Consider the following 17,561-nt stretch of genomic DNA (forward strand, 5'->3'; position numbering starts at 1 on the left):
AAAGTGATGTCATTAGCTAGATAACAATAAAGTGATGTCACTAGCTGCAGAACAATAGAGTGATGTCACTAGCTACAGAACAAGAAAATGATGTCACGAGCTAGAGAACAATAAAGTGATGTCACTAGCTACAGAACAAGAAAATGATGTCACTAGCTGCAGAACAATAAAGTGATGTCACTAGCTAGAGAACAATACAGTGATGTCACTAGCTAGAGAACAATACAGTGATGTCACTAGCTAGAGAACAATACAGTGATATCACAAGCTGCAGAACAATAAAGTGATGTCACTAGCTAGATAACAATAAACTGATGTCACTAACTAGATAACAATAAACTGATGTCACTAGCTGCAGAACAATAGAGTGATGTCACTAGCTAGAGAACAATAAAGTGATGTCACTAGCTGCAGAACAATAGAGTGATGTCACTAGCTAGAGAACAATACAGTGATGTCACTAGCTGCAGAACAATAGAGTGATGTCACTAGCTAGAGAACAATAAAGTGATGTCACTAGCTGCAGAACAATAGAGTGATGTCACTAGCTAGAGAACAATACAGTGATGTCACTAGCTGCAGAACAATAAAATGATGTCACTAGCTCGAGAACACCTTTGAAATGATTTTCACTTTTATTTCCTCTGCAATTGTATTTGCAAGATGTGTTGTGACCTTCCTTCTCTTCACTCTTCTTCTTCTCAGCACCAATCAAATGTTTCACTTGAAAAACTACTTCGATGGAAAAATCTTTATGGAGTGCAGACCATGAATGTGAGTCAGGACAAAAACCTCTCAGACCGTCTAGACGCATTGTGTGGCAGTCAAAGGCACTCAGACCGACAAAGGCAGACCTGGCCATGGTCTGTCCACGGAGATCTTGGTCATGGTCTCAAGGTCTGTCCATGGAGACCTGCCCATGGTCTGTCCATGTAGACCTGGCCATGGTCTCTCCGTGGAGACCTGGCCATGGTCTGTCGGTAGAGACCTGGCCATGGTCTGTCCATGGAGACATGGCCATGGTCTCTCCGTGGAGACCTGGCCATGGTCTGTCCATGTAGACCTGGCCATGGTCTCTCCGTGGAGACCTGGCCATGGTCTGTCGGTAGAGACATGGCCATGGTCTCTCCGTGGAGACCTGGCCATGGTCTGTCCATGTAGACCTGGCCATGGTCTGTCCATGAAGATCTGGCCATGGTCTGTAAATGGAGACCTGGTCATGGTCTGTCCATGGAGACCTGGCTTTGGTTTGTAAATGGAGACCTGGCCATGGTCTGTAAATGGAGACCTGTCCATGGAGACCTGGCCATAGTCTGTAAATGGAGACCTGGTCAAGGTCTGTCCATAGAGACCTGACCATGGTCTGTAAATGAAGACCTGGCTATGGTCTGTCCATGGAGACCTGGCCATGGTCTGTCCATGGAAACCTGACCATGGTCTGTCCATGGAGACCTGGCCATGGTCTGGCCATGAAGACCTGACCATGGTCTGTCCATGGAGACCTGGCCATGGTCTGTCCATGGAGACCTGGCCATGGTCTGGCCATGGAGACCTGGCCATGGTCTGTCCATGGAGACCTGGCCATGGTCTGTCCATGCTTGCTGCTGTCATGTTGCTGCCACACCACAAAAAAATACACAATCACACTTTGACTCACACCTTTGTGGGGACGCAGCATGTTTGGAATGAAATCAATGCACACTTTTCTTCTTGGCGTGACACACTACACAACTTTGTGACGTCACACACTACACAACTTTGTGACGTCACACTGGTGCTGGTGACAATCTGATGCAATCACACTTCAGTGGTACATAAATGCAACAATCAACACAATGTCAAAGAATGATACAACCCCTCAAATGTCAGCCGCACACCTTTGCGTTGTGCATTGGATGTGTGCGTTTGTTGTTGTCACTCACAAGCACCACAGTTGTGTGTGCATTGAATGTGTGTGTTTGTTGTTGTCACTCACAAACTCCACAGTTGTGTGTGCATTGAATGTGTGTATTTGTTGTTGTTGTCACTCACAAACACCACAGTTGTGTGTGCATTGAATGTGTGTGTTTGTTGTTGTCACTCACAAACACCACTGTTGTGTGTGCATTGAATGTGTGTGTTTGTTGTTGTCATTCATTTACACCATAGTTGTGTGTGCATTGAATGTGTGTGTTTGTTGTTGTCAATCACAAACACCACAGTTGTGTGTGCATTGAATGTGTGTGTTTGTTGTTGTCATTCATTTGCACCATAGTTGTGTGTGCATTGAATGTGTGTGTTTGTTGTTGTCACTCAAAACACCACAGTTGTGTGTGCATTGAATGTGTGTGTTTGTTGTTGTCACTCACAAACACCACAGTTGTGTGTGCATTAAATGTGTGTTTGTTGTTGTCACTCACAAACACCACTGTTGTGTGTGCATTGAATGTGTGTGTTTGTTGTTGTCATTCATTTACACCATAGTTGTGTGTGCATTGAATGTGTGTGTTTGTTGTTGTTTTCACTCAAAACCACCACAGTTGTGTTGTACATTGAATGTGTGTGTTTGTTGTTGTCACTCACAAACACCACAGTTGTGTGTACATTGAATGTGTGTGTTTGTTGTTGTCACTCACAAACACACAGTTGTGTGTGCATTGAATGTGTGTGTTTGTTGTTTTCACCCACAAACACCACAGTTGTGTTGTACATTGAGTGTGTGTGTTTGTTGTTGTCACTCATTTACACCATAGTTGTGTGTGCATTGAATGTGTGTGTTTGTTGTTGTCACTCACAAACACCACAGTTGTGTGTGCATTGAATGTGTGTGTTTGTTGTTGTCACTCACAAACACCACAGTTGTGTGTGCATTGAATGTGTGTGTTTGTTGTTGTCAATCACAAACACCACAGTTGTGTCTGCATTGAATGTGTGTGTTTGTTGTTGTTTTCACTCACAAACACCACAGTTGTGTTGTACATTGAATGTGTATGTTTGTTGTTGTCACTCACAAACACACAGTTGTGTGTGCATTGAATGTGTGTGTTTGTTGTTTTCACTCACAAACACCACAGTTGTGTTGTACATTGAGTGTGTGTGTTTGTTGTTGTCACTCACAAACACCACAGTTGTGTGCACATTGAATGTGTGTGTTTGTTGTTGTCACTCACAAACACCACAGTTGTGCGTGCATTGAATGTGTGTGTTTGTTGTTTTCATTCATTTACACCATAGTTGTGTGTGCATTGAATGTGTGTGTTTGTTGTTGTCACTCACAAAAACCACTGTTGTGTGTGCATTGAATGTGTGTGTTTGTTGTTGTCATTCATTTACACCATAGTTGTGTGTGCATTGAATGTGTGTGTTTGTTGTTGTTTTCACTCAAAGCCACCACAGTTGTGTTGTACATTGAATGTGTGTGTTTGTTGTTGTCACTCACAAACACCACAGTTGTGTGTACATTGAATGTGTGTGTTTGTTGTTGTCACTCACAAACACCACAGTTGTGTGTGCATTGAATGTGTGTGTTTGTTGTTGTCACTCACAAACACCACAGTTGTGTGTGCATTGAATGTGTGTGTTTGTTGTTGTCACTCACAAACACCACAGTTGTGTGTGCATTGAATGTGTGTGTTTGTTGTTGTCATTCATTTGCACCATAGTTGTGTGTGCATTGAATGTGTGTGTTTGTTGTTGTCACTCACAAACACCACAGTTGTGCATGCATTGAATGTGTGTGTTTGTTGTTGTCATTCATTTGCACCATAGTTGTGTGTGCATTGAATGTGTGTGTTTGTTGTTGTCACTCACAAACACCACAGTTGTGCATGCATTGAATGTGTGTGTTTGTTGTTGTCATTCATTTACACCATAGTTGTGTGTGCATTGAATGTGTGTGTTTGTTGTTGTCACTCACAAACACCACAGTTGTGTGTGCATTGAATGTGTGTGTTTGTTGCTGTCATTCATTTGCACCATAGTTGTGTGTGCATTGAATGTGTGTGTTTGTTGTTGTCACTCAAAACACCACTGTTGTGTGTGCATTGAATGTGTGTGTTTGTTGCTGTCATTCATTTACAACATAGTTGTGTGTGCATTGAATGTGTGTGTTTGTTGTTGTTTTCACTCACAAACACCACAGTTGTGTGTGCATTGAATGTGTGTGTTTGTTGTTGTCACTCACAAACACCACAGTTGTGTGTGCATTGAAGTGTGTGTTTGTTGTTGTCACTCACAAACACCACAGTTGTGTTTGCATTGAATGTGTGTGTTTGTTGTTGTCACTCACAAACACAGAGTTGTGTTGTACATTGAATGTGTGTGTTTGTTGTTGTCACTCACAAACACCACAGTTGTGTGTGCATTGAATGTGTGTGTTTGTTGTTGTCACTCACAAACACCACAGTTGTGTGTGCATTGAATGTGTGTGTTTGTTGTTGTCATTCATTTGCACCATAGTTGTGTGTGCATTGAATGTGTGTGTTTGTTGTTGTCACTCACAAACACCACAGTTGTGCGTGCATTGAATCTGTGTGTTTGTTGTTGTCATTCATTTGCACCATAGTTGTGTGTGCATTGAATGTGTGTGTTTGTTGTCACTCACAAACACCACAGTTGTGTGTGCATTGAATGTGTGTGTTTGTTGTTGTCACTCACAAACACCACAGTTGTGTGTGCATTGAATGTGTGTGTTTGTTGTTGTCACTCACAAACACCACAGTTGTGCGTGCATTGAATCTGTGTGTTTGTTGTTGTCATTCATTTACACCATAGTTGTGTGTGCATTGAATGTGTGTGTTTGTTGTTGTCACTCACAAACACCACAGTTGTGTGTGCATTGAATGTGTGTGTTTGTTGTTGTCACTCACAAACACACAGTTGTGTGTGCATTGAATGTGTGTGTTTGTTGTTGTCACTCACAAACACCACAGTTGTGTGTGCATTGAATGTGTGTGTTTGTTGTAGTCACTCACAAACACCACAGTTGTGCGTGCATTGAATGTGTGTGTTTGTTGTTGTCATTCATTTACACCATAGTTGTGTGTTCATTGAATGTGTGTGTTTGTTGTTGTCACTCACAAACACCACAGTTGTGTGTGCATTGAATGTGTGTGTTTGTTGTTGTCACTCACAAACACCACAGTTGTGTGTGCATTGAATGTGTGTGTTTGTTGTTGTCACTCACAAACACCACAGTTGTGTGTGCATTGAATGTGTGTGTTTGTTGTTGTCACTCACAAACACCACAGTTGTGCGTGCATTGAATCTGTGTGTTTGTTGTTGTCATTCATTTACACCATAGTTGTGTGTGCATTGAATGTGTGTGTTTGTTGTCACTCACAAACACCACAGTTGTGTGTGCATTGAATGTGTGTGTTTGTTGTTGTCATTCATTTGCAACATAGTTGTGTGTCCATTGAATGTGTGTGTTTGTTGTTGTCACTCAAAACACCACTGTTGTGTGTGCATTGAATGTGTGTGTTTGTTGTTGTTTTCACTCACAAACACCACAGTTGTGTGTGCATTGAATGTGTGTGTTTGTTGTTGTCACTCACAAACACACAGTTGTGTTGTACATTGAATGTGTGTGTTTGTTGTTGTCACTCACAAACACACAGTTGTGTGTGCATTGAATGTGTGTGTTTGTTGTTGTCACTCACAAACACACAGTTGTGTGTGCATTGAATGTGTGTGTTTGTTGTTGTCACTCACAAACACACAGTTGTGTGAGTGAAGTTCAAGGTGGAGAGTCTAATTCCTGACTTGTCATATTTTGGAGTCATGTCCGGCTTACAGAGTCATGGTGATCTATATTTACCTTGCAGCAGCCATGACACTAAATAAGCTTGGATTGGTTAGGATTAACCCAGCTGGACCTCACACATGTCACATGACATACACCTGCTCACCTGTTCATGGACTCACACATGTCACATGACATACACCTGCTCACCTGTTCATGGACTCACACATGTCACATGACATACACCTGCTCACCTGTTCATGGACTCACACATGTCACATGACATACACCTGCTCACCTGTTCATAGGCACACCTGTGCAGTGCTTGTCACGTTGACACACAATTCACTAATTAAAAGTAATACAACTCATTTAAAGAGGAATATTTACTAATAAACAGTAATACAACACAAAGTAACACACTTTGCTTGTTGTAATCACAACACACACTTTGCTTGTTGTAATCACAACACACACTTTGCTTGTTGTAATCACAACACACACTTTGATTGTTGTAATTACAACACACACTTTGCTCGTTGTAATCACAACACACACTTTGTTTGTTGTAATTACAACACACACTTTGCTTGTTGTAATCACAACACACACTTTGCCTGTTGTAATTACAAGGCACACTTTGCTTGTTGTAATTACAACACACACTTAGCTTGTTGTAATTACAACACACAATTTGATTGTTGTAATCACAACACACACTTTGCTTGTTGTAATCACAACACACTTTGCTTAGTGTAATTAAAGCACACACTTTGCTTGTTATAATTACAACACACACTTTGCTTGTTGTAATCACAACACACACTTTGCTTGTTGTAATCACAACACACTTTGCTTGGTGTAATTACAACACACACTTTGCTTGTTGTAATTACAACACACACTTTGCTTGTTGTAATTACAACACACACTTTGCTTGTTGTAATCACAAATCACACTTTGCTTGTTGTAATCACAACACACACTTTGCTTGTTTTAATTACAACACACACTTTGCTTGTTGCAATTACAACACACACTTTGCTTGTTGTAATTACAAAGCACTCTTTGCTTGTTGTAATCACAACACACACTTTCCTTGGTGTAATTACAACGCACACTTTGATTGTTGTAATTACAACACACACTTTGCTTGTTGTAATTACAACACACACTTTGCTTGTTGTAATCACAACACACACTTTGCCTGTTGTAATCACAACACACACGTTGCTTGTTGTAGACACAACACACACTTTGCTTGTTGTAATCACAGCACACACTTTGCTTGCTGTAATCACAACACACTTTGCTTGGTGTAATTACAACACACACTTTGCTTGTTGTAATCACAACACACACTTTGCTTGTGGTAATTACAACACACATTTTGCTTGTTGTAATTACAACACACACTTTTCCTGTTGTAATTACAAGGCACACTTTGATTGTTGTAATTACAACACATACTTTGCTTGTTGTAATTACAACACGCACTTTGCTTGTTGTAATCACAAATCACACTTTGCTTGTTGTAATCACAACACCCCCTTTGCTTGTTATAATTACAACACACACTTTGCTTGTTGTAATTACAAAGCACACTTTGCTTGTTGTAATCACAACACACACTTTGCTTGTTGTAATTACAACACACATTTTGATTGTTGTAATTACAACCCACACTTTGCTTGTTGTAATCACCAGACACACTCTGCTTGTTGTAATTACAACACACACGTTGCTTGTTGTAATTACAACACACATTTTGATTGTTGTAATTACAACCCACACTTTGCTTGTTGTAATCACCAGACACACTCTGCTTGTTGTAATTACAACACACACTTTGCTTGTTGTAATTACAAGCCACACTTTGATTTTTGTAATTACAACACACACTTTGCTTGTTGTAATTACAACACACACTTTGCTTGTTGTAATTACAACACACACTTTGCTTGATGTAATCACAACACACACTTTGCTTGTTGTAATTACGACACACACTTTGCTTGTTGTAATCACAAATCACACTTTGCTCGTTGTAATCACAACACACACTTTGCTTGTTGTAATTACAACACACACTTTGCTGGTTGTAATTACAACACACACTTTGCTTGTTGTAATCACAACACACACTTTGCTTGTTGTAATTACAAGGCACACTTTGCTTGTTGTAATCACAACACACACTTTGATTATTGTAATTACAAAGCACATTTTGCTTGTTGTAATCACAACACAGACTTTGCTTGGTGTAATTACAACGCACACTTTGATTGTTGTAATTACAACACGGTTCACCGTGCGTGACTGCTCGCCGTCTGTTCGCTGTTGCGAAAAAGCTAAGTAGCGCTCTATCTGTGTGCTTTTAATTGTTCTACAGCTTTCTTTATCACTTCTCAAACATTTTTAGTGGTACTATTTAACTTGCAAATCACCCGATCTCTGTCCCACCACCCTTTCCTCAGCTAGCTAGCTGCTAAGCTAGCGCGGAGAAAGGCAGCGCCGGTCAGTAAGAAGCTACTCCTACAGACCGCGACCACTTCCCTGAGGACAGCAGGAACTTCACTCGGTGACAGAAAACACTGTGAGTAATGGCTTCCTGCGCGTCTTGCACCATACTCACGGAGAGGTTGGCTCTGCTAGAGGGCCGTGTCCGCCAGTTAGAGCAGAGTAATGTCGTAACTTTAGATGTTGCGGACACATCTGCTAGCGTTAGCTGTAGCGAGCTAACTAGCCCAGCTTGTAGCAGTCCTAAGCGGCCTACAAGCTACGGTGTACCGGTTGAGACGCATAATAGATTTAGCTCTTTAGCTAGTCCTACACCCCAGTCTACCGGGCACTACACCTTAGTTATAGGGGACTCCATCACCCGAAACATAAAGCTTAGCAAACCAGCCACAATAAAGTGTATCCCCGGAGCCAGAGCACCTGACATTGAAGCTAATCTTAGGGAGCTAACTCGCAACAGGCCTAGTAAACACGTACGACAGGCTAATCGCACCACTAATTATGCGAATATAGTTGTACATGTTGGCTCCAATGACACTAGAATGAGACAGTCAGAGATTACAAAGAGAAACATAGCCAGGACTTGTGATCTCGCCAGAAAGATGTCCAGGCATCGAGTAATTGTCTCTGGCCCCCTGCCTGCGAGAGGCAATGATGAGAGATATAGCAGATTAGTCTCGCTTAACAAGTGGTTGGCTAGCTACTGTAGGCAGCAGGAACTAACGTTTATTGATAACTGGCCCTCTTTCTGGGGCAAACCAGGCTTGCTGATGAGAGACGGCCTTCACCCTAACCAGGAAGGCGCCATCATCCTGTCTAGAAACATAGACTACTATTTAAGTCTCACTTGACTGACTACACTAGAGCAAGCCCGGTCACAGGCAATTACAATGTCTGTTAGTCCGGGTGAGGAGTCAGTTAAGCTAGAACTAGCCAGCGCCAGGCTGGATAATCCATGTACGCATAGCAATTCTCTTAGAATAATACACAATTCACATAATGTTTTTTCTGTTGTGTCTGTGTCAGGGGTGGACATGCATTCTACTGAGGTGGCAAATTATGATATGTCCAGTCTATTGCAGCACCAAGCAAACAATCGGAAAATTCCCGTCATATCAATTCCTAGATATGGTCGAAACTATTTAAAGTGCACTACGCATAATAAACGCAACATTGTTAATATTGCCACTACGGATAATCTTAACAAAAACTCGTCAAAACAGCCCAATACCTATAATATGGGCTTTTTAAACATAAGATCATTGTCTCCCAAGGCGTTATTGGTTAATGAGGTCATTAGAGACAACAATCTTAACGTCATTGGTCTTAGCGAAACCTGGCTCAAACCGGACGAATTTTTTGCGCTCAATGAGGCATCTCCTCCTAACTATACGAATGCGCATGTTGCCCGCCCTCTTAAAAGGGGAAGGGGTGTCGCACTAATATACAATGAAAATTTCAACCTTACCCCTAACCTAAATAATAAATATAAATCGTTTGAGGTGCTTACTATGAGGTCTGTCACACCGCTACCTCTCGACCTGGCTGTTATCTACCGCCCCCCTGGGCCCTATTCGGACTTTATCAGTGAATTCTCAGAGTTCGTTGCTGATCTAGTGACGCACGCCGACAATATAATCATAATGGGGGACTTTAATATCCATATGAATACCCCATCGGACCCTCAGTGCGTGGCGCTCCAAACCATAATTGATAGCTGTGGTCTTACACAAATAATACATGAACCCACGCATCGCAACGGTAATACAATAGATCTAGTGCTTGTCAGGGGTGTCACCACCTCCAAAGTTATGATACTTCCATATACTAAAGTAATGTCCGATCATTACCTTATAAAATTTGAAGTTTTGACTCTTTGTCAACAAGCTAATAATAATAATAACTGCTATAGCGGCCGCAACATTAATGCTGCCACAACGATGACTCTTGCTGACCTACTGCCTTCGGTAATAGCACCATTCCCAAATTATGTCGGCTCTATTGATAAACTCACTAACAACTTTGACGATGCCTTGCGCGAAATTATTGATAGTATAGCACCGCTAAAGCAAAAAAGGGCCCCTAAAAGGCGCACCCCATGGTTTACAGAAGAAATTAGAGCTCATAAATTATCATGTAGAAAACTGGAACGCAAATGGCGCGCGACTAAACTTGAGGTTTTCCATCAAGCATGGAGTGATAGTTTAATAACTTATAAACGCATGCTTACCTTAGCTAAAGCTAAATACTACTCAAATCTCATCCGCCTCAACAAAAACGATCCTAAATTTCTGTTTAGTACAGTAGCATCGCTAACCCAACAAGGGACTCCTCCCAGTAGCTCCACCCACTCGGCAGATGATTTTATGAATTTCTTTAATAAGAAAATTGAACTCATTAGAAAGGAGATTAAAGACAACGCATCCCAGCTACAACTGGGCTCTATTAACACAAATACGACTGTATATACGACGGACACTGCCCTCCAAAATAGTCTCTCTATTTTTGATGAAATAACATTAGAGGAATTATTACAGCGTGTAAGTGGGATAAAACAAACAACATGTTTACTTGACCCACTTCCTGGGAAACTTATCAAGGAACTGTTTGTATTATTAGGTCCATCAGTGTTAAATATTATAAACTTATCACTTTCCTCCGGCACTGTTCCCCTAGCATTCAAAAAAGCGGTTATTCATCCTCTGCTCAAAAGACCTAACCTCGATCCTGACCTCATGGTAAACTACCGACCGGTCTCCCACCTTCCGTTTATTTCCAAAATTCTCGAAAAAACTGTTGCACAGCAGCTAAATGAACACTTAGTGACTAACAATCTCTGTGAACCTTTTCAATCCGGTTTCAGGGCAAATCACTCTACGGAGACAGCCCTCGCAAAAATGACTAATGATCTATTGCTAACGATGGATTCTGATGCGTCATCTATGTTGCTGCTTCTTGATCTTAGCGCCGCTTTCGATACCGTCGATCATAATATTTTATTAGAGCGTATCAAAACACGTATTGGTATGTCAGACTTAGCCTTGTCTTGGTTTAACTCTTATCTTACTGACAGGATGCAGTGCGTCTCCCATAACAATGTGACCTCGGACTATGTCAAGGTAACGTGCGGAGTTCCCCAGGGTTCGGTTCTTGGCCCTGCACTCTTTAGTATTTACATGCTGCCGCTGGGTGACATCATACGCAAGTACGGTGTTAGCTTTCACTGTTATGCTGATGACACCCAACTCTACATGCCCCTAAAGCTGACCAACACGCCGGATTGTAGTCAGCTGGAGGCGTGTCTTAATGAAATTAAACAATGGATGTCCGCTAACTTTTTGCAACTCAACGCTAAGAAAACGGAAATGCTGATTATCGGTCCTGCTAGACACCAACATCTATTTAATAATACCACCTTAACATTTGACAACCAAACAATTAAACAAGGAGACTCGGTAAAGAATCTGGGTATTATCTACGACCCAACTCTCTCGTTTGAGTCACACATTAAGAGTGTTACTAAAACGGCCTTCTTTCATCTCCGTAATATCGCTAAAATTCGTTCCATCTTGTCCACTAGCGACGCTGAGATCATTATTCATGCGTTCGTTACGTCTCGTCTCGATTACTGTAACGTATTATTTTCGGGCCTCCCTATGTCTAGCATTAAAAGATTACAGTTGGTACAAAATGCGGCTGCAAGGCTTTTGACAAAAACAAGAAAGTTTGATCATATTACGCCTATACTGGCTCACTTGCACTGGCTTCCTGTGCACTTAAGATGCGACTTTAAGGTTTTACTACTTACGTATAAAATATTACACGGTTTAGCTCCAGCCTATCTCGCCGATTGTATTGTACCATATGTCCCGACAAGAAATCTGCGTTCAAAGAACTCCGGGTTATTAGTGATTCCCAGAGCCAAAAAAAAGTCTGCGGGCTATAGAGCGTTTTCTATTCGGGCTCCAGTACTCTGGAATGCCCTCCCGGTAACAGTTAGAGATGCTACCTCAGTAGAAGCATTTAAGTCCCATCTTAAAACTCATTTGTATAATCTAGCCTTTAAATAGACCCCCCCTTTTTTAGACCAGTTGATCTGCCGTTTCTTTTCTTCTCTCCTCTTCTCCCCTGTCCCTTGCGAGGGGGAGTTGCATAGGTCCGGTGGCCATGGATGAAGTGCTGGCTGTCCAGAGTCGGGACCCCGGGTGGACCACTAGCCTGTGCATCGGTTGGGGACATCTCTGCGCTGCTGACCCGTCTCCGCTCGGGATGGTTTCCTGTTGGCCCCGCTGTGGACTGGACTCCCGCTGATGTGTTGGATCCACTGTGGACTGGACTTTCACAATGTTATGTCAGACCCACTCGACATCCGTTGCTTTCGGTCTCCCCTAGAGGGGGGGGGGGGGGGGGGTTACCCACATATGCGGTCCTCTCCAAGGTTTCTCATAGTCATTCACCGACGTCCCACTGGGGTGAGTTTTTCCTTGCCCGTATGTGGGCTCTGTACCGAGGATGTCGTTGTGGCTTGTACAGCCCTTTGAGACACTTGTGATTTAGGGCTATATAAATAAACATTGATTGATTGATTGATTGATTGACAACACACACTTTGCTTGTTGTATTTACAACACACACTTTGCTTGTTGTATTTACAACACACACTTTGCTTGTTGTAATTACAACACACACTTTGCTTGTTGTAATCACAGCACACACTTTGCTTTTTGTAATCATAACACATACTTTGCTTGTTGTAATTACAACACACACTTTGCTTGGTGTAATTACAACGCACACTTTGATTGTTGTACTTACAACACACACTTTGCTTGGTGTAATCACAACACACACTTTGCTTGTTGTAATTACAAAGCACACTTTGCTTGTTGTAATTACAAGGCACACTTTGCTTGTTGTAATCACAACACACACTTTGATTATTGTAATTACAAAGCACATTTTGCTTGTTGTAATTACAACACACACTTTGCTTGTTGTATTTACAACACACACTTTGCTTGTTGTAATCACAGCACACACTTTGCTTTTTGTAATCATAACACATACTTTGCTTGTTGTAATTACAACACACACTTTGCTTGGTGTAATTACAATGCACACTTTGATTGTTGTAATCACAACACACACTTTGCTTGTTGTAATTACAAAGCACACTTTGCTTGTTGTAATTACAAAGCACACTTTGCTTGTTGTAATCACAACACACACTTTGATTATTGTAATTACAAAGCACATTTTGCTTGTTGTAATTACAACACGCACTTTGCTTGTTGTATTTACAACACACACTTTGCTTGTTGTAATCACAGCACACACTTTGCTTTTTGTAATCATAACACATACTTTGCTTGTTGTAATTACAACACACACTTTGCTTGGTGTAATTACAATGCACACTTTGATTGTTGTAATTACAACACACACTTTGCTTGGTGTAATCACAACACACACTTTGCTTGTTGTAATTACAAAGCACACTTTGCTTGTTGTAATTACAAAGCACACTTTGCTTGTTGTAATCACAACACACACTTTGATTATTGTAATTACAAAGCACATTTTGCTTGTTGTAATCACAACACACACTTTGCTTGGTGTAATTACAACGCACACTTTGATTGTTGTAATTACAACACACACTTTGCTTGTTGAATTTACAACACACACTTTGCTTGTTGTAATTACAACACACACTTTGCTTGTTGTAATCACAGCACACACTTTGCTTTTTGTAATCATAACACACACTTTGCTTGGTGTAATTACAACGCACACTTTGATTGTTGTAATTACAACACACACTTTGCTTGGTGTAATCACAACACACACTTTGCTTGTTGTAATCACAACACACACTTTGTTTGTTATAATTACAATGCACAATCTGCCTGTTGTAATTACAAGCCACACTTTGATTGTTGTAATTACAACACACACTTTTCTTGTTGTAATCACAACACACTCGTTGCCTGTTGTAATTACAACACACACTTTGATTGTTGTAATTACAACACACACTTTGCTTGTTGTAATTACAATACACAATTTGATTGTTGTAATTACAACCCACACTTTGCTTGTTGTAATCACCACACACACTCTGCTTGTTGTAATTACAACACACACTTTGCCTGTTGTAATCACAACACACACTTTGCTTGTGGTAATTACAACACACACTTTGCTTGTTGTAATCACAACACACACTTTGCTTGTTGTAATCACAACACACACTTTGCTTGTTGTAATTACAACACACACTTTGCTTGTTGTAATTACAACACACACTTTGCTTGTTGTAATCACACCACACACTTTGCTTGTTGTAATCACAACACACACTTTGCTTGGTGTAATTACAACACACACTTTGCTTGTTGTAATTACAAAGCACACTTTGCTTGGCGTAATTACAAAGCACACTTTGCTTGTTGTAATCACAACACACACTGTGCTTGTTGTAATCACAACACACTCTTTGCCTGTTGTAATTACAACACACACTTTGATTGTTGTAATTACAACACACACTTTGCTTGTTGTAATTACAATACACAATTTGATTGTTGTAATTACAACCCACACTTTGCTTGTTGTAATCACCACACACACTCTGCTTGTTGTAATTACAGCACACACTTTGCCTGTTGTAATCACAACACACACTTTGCTTGTGGTAATTACAACACACATTTTGCTTGTTGTAATTACAACACACACTTTGCTTGTTGTAATCACAACACACACTTTGCTTGTTGTAATCACAACACACACTTTGCTTGTTGTAATCACAACACACACTTTGCTTGTTGTAATTACAACACACACTTTGCTTGTTGTATTTACAACACACACTTTGCTTGCTGTAATTACAACACACACTTTGCTTGTTGTAATCACTGCACACACTTTGCTTGTTGTAATCACAACACACACTTTGCTTGGCGTAATTACAAAGCACACTTTGCTTGTTGTAATCACAACACACACTGTGCTTGTTGTAATCACAACACACACTTTGCTTGTTGTAATTACAAGGCACACTTTGTTGTAATTACTGTACTTCACCTGCGCGGCCGATAAAGTCCGTGACGTCATTTCCGACACTTCCAACCAGTCGGGGATTTGTCAACTGGCAGACTGCACATTCAGGTAAGAATTACTCGTCTTCAAGCGTTTATTGCGTTGTACAAGCAAAGTGTGTGTTGTTTTTCCGCCCCTCCTAATAGCGTTCTTGGTTAACCGTAACCTACTCATACAGTCCGGTTTTAGTAGAAGGCTACGCTAGCTACACAACAATTGGAGGTAACAACTACTGTGCGTTAGCTAGGTAACGGCTAACAGGGTTAGCGAGTGGTTTTAGCCACAATGTGTAGGCGGAGTCACGCTGACAGCGTTTTGAGCTAAAATACAATGATTTGCAAATCATTGTATTCCGTTTATATTTGCATCTAACACAATTTCCCAACTCATATGGAAACGGGGTTGGTAGGATCTTTTGATAGATGAGGTGTCACATCTGTGTCGTTGTGTCTTTGCAGGTGATATAGCGCGTCGAGCACACCGGATGAAGGTGAGTCAAACAGCTGCAATCGTTGCAAGGCTGGTTCGTGTTCGATTCTTTTAGTCAATGCGCCAGACATAACGTTTTCTTTGTGGTGATCTTTTCCAAAGAAAAATTGTCATGTCGGCCCAGTTTCAAAATGTAGCAAAAGTAAAGCTGAAAGGCTGTTTACAATAAACGACGAGCTTACCATTAACTGTGGAGAAATGTACACTACCGTTCAAAAGTTTGGGGTCACCCAAACAATTTTGTGGAATAGCCTTCATTTCTAAGAACAAGAATAGACTGTCGAGTTTCAGATGAAAGTTGTCTTTTTCTGGCCATTTTGAGCGTTTAATTGACCCCACAAATGTGATGCTCCAGAAACTCAATCTGCTCAAAGGAAGGTCAGTTTTGTAGCTTCTGTAACGAGCTAAACTGTTTTCAGATGTGTGAACATGATTGCACAAGGCTTTTCTAATCATCAATTAGCCTTCTGAGCCAATGAGCAAACACATTGTACCATTAGAACACTGGAGTGATAGTTGCTGGAAATGGGCCTCTATACACCTATGTAGATATTGCACCAAAAAGCAGACATTTGCAGCTAGAATAGTCATTTACCACATTAGCAATGTATAGAGTGTATTTCTTTAAAGTTAAGACTAGTTTAAAGTGATCTTCATTGAAAAGTACAGTGCTTTGCCTTCAAAAATAAGGACATTTCAATGTGACCCCAAACTTTTGAACGGTAGTGTACATTGTTCTCTCGATATAAAAGAATAAAAGGTAAACATACCTGAGACTTGGTGGGGTTGAAGTTAACTGATGAAGGTATTTGAAGCAGGTGACCTATGAAGAGTGTGTGAAAAAGGAAAAGTTGCTCTTTAGCGTGCATTCAGTCCACAATTCCCAAAAGCTGTGAAGTTGGCACGTCGTGTAAATGGTAAATAAAAACAAAATACAATGATTAGCAAATCCTTTTCAACTTATATTCAATTGAACTGATTTCAAAAACAAGATATTTAATGTTCCAACTGAGAAACTATTTTTTTATTTGCAAATAATCATTAATTTAGAATTTAATGGCAGCAACACATTGCAAAAAAGTTGTCACAGGGGCATTTTTACCACTGTGTTACATGGCCTTTCCTTTTAACAACACTCAGTAAAAGTTTGGGAACTGAGGAGACACATTTTTGAAGTGGAATTATTTTCCATTCTTGCTTGATGTACAGCTTAAGTTGTTCAACAGTCCGGGGGTCTCCGTTGTGGTATTTTAGGCTTCATAATGCGCCACACATTTTCAATGGGAGACAGGTCTGGACTACAGGCAGGCCAGTCTAGTACCCGCACTCTTTTACTACAAAGCCACACTGTTGTAACACGTGGCTTGGCATTGTCTTGTTGAAATAATAAGCAGGGGCGTCCATGATAACGTTGCTTGGATGGCAACATATGTTGCTCCAAAACCTGTATTTACCTTTCAGCATTAATGGTGCCTTCACAGATGTGTAAGTTACCCATTCCTTGGACACTAATACACCCCCATCCATCACAGATGCTGGCTTTCGAACATTGCGCCAAAAACAATCCGGATGGTTCTTTTCCTCTTTGGTCCGGAGGACACGACGTCCACAGTTTCCAAAAACAATTTGAAATGTGGACTCGTCAGACCACAGAACACTTTTACACTTTTGCATCAGTCCATCTTAGATGAGCTCGGGCCCAGCGAAGCCGGCAGCGTTTCCGGGT

At 40.9% G+C, this 17,561-nt stretch overlaps 1 protein-coding gene across 7 annotated transcripts in view; it reads left to right on the forward strand.

Moving 5' to 3' along the window:
- LOC133652973 (uncharacterized) overlaps nucleotides 1-17,561 on the forward strand; it is a 76,694-nt gene that overhangs the window by 14,042 nt on the left and 45,091 nt on the right. For 3 of the 7 annotated variants that reach the window (XM_062051941.1, XM_062051943.1, XM_062051942.1), the window contains 2 exons: nucleotides 706-774; nucleotides 15,805-15,836. The gene's annotated coding sequence lies outside the window, so the exon portion shown is untranslated. Of the gene's footprint in view, nucleotides 1-705; nucleotides 775-15,348; nucleotides 15,416-15,586; nucleotides 15,837-17,561 lie in introns of those variants that run through there. The other 4 variants (XM_062051939.1, XM_062051940.1, XM_062051945.1 and 1 more) reach the window with 2 other exon arrangements.

The sequence above is a fragment of the Entelurus aequoreus genome, linkage group LG07, assembly GCF_033978785.1.
Source record: "Entelurus aequoreus isolate RoL-2023_Sb linkage group LG07, RoL_Eaeq_v1.1, whole genome shotgun sequence".
NCBI lineage: Eukaryota > Metazoa > Chordata > Actinopteri > Syngnathiformes > Syngnathidae > Entelurus > Entelurus aequoreus.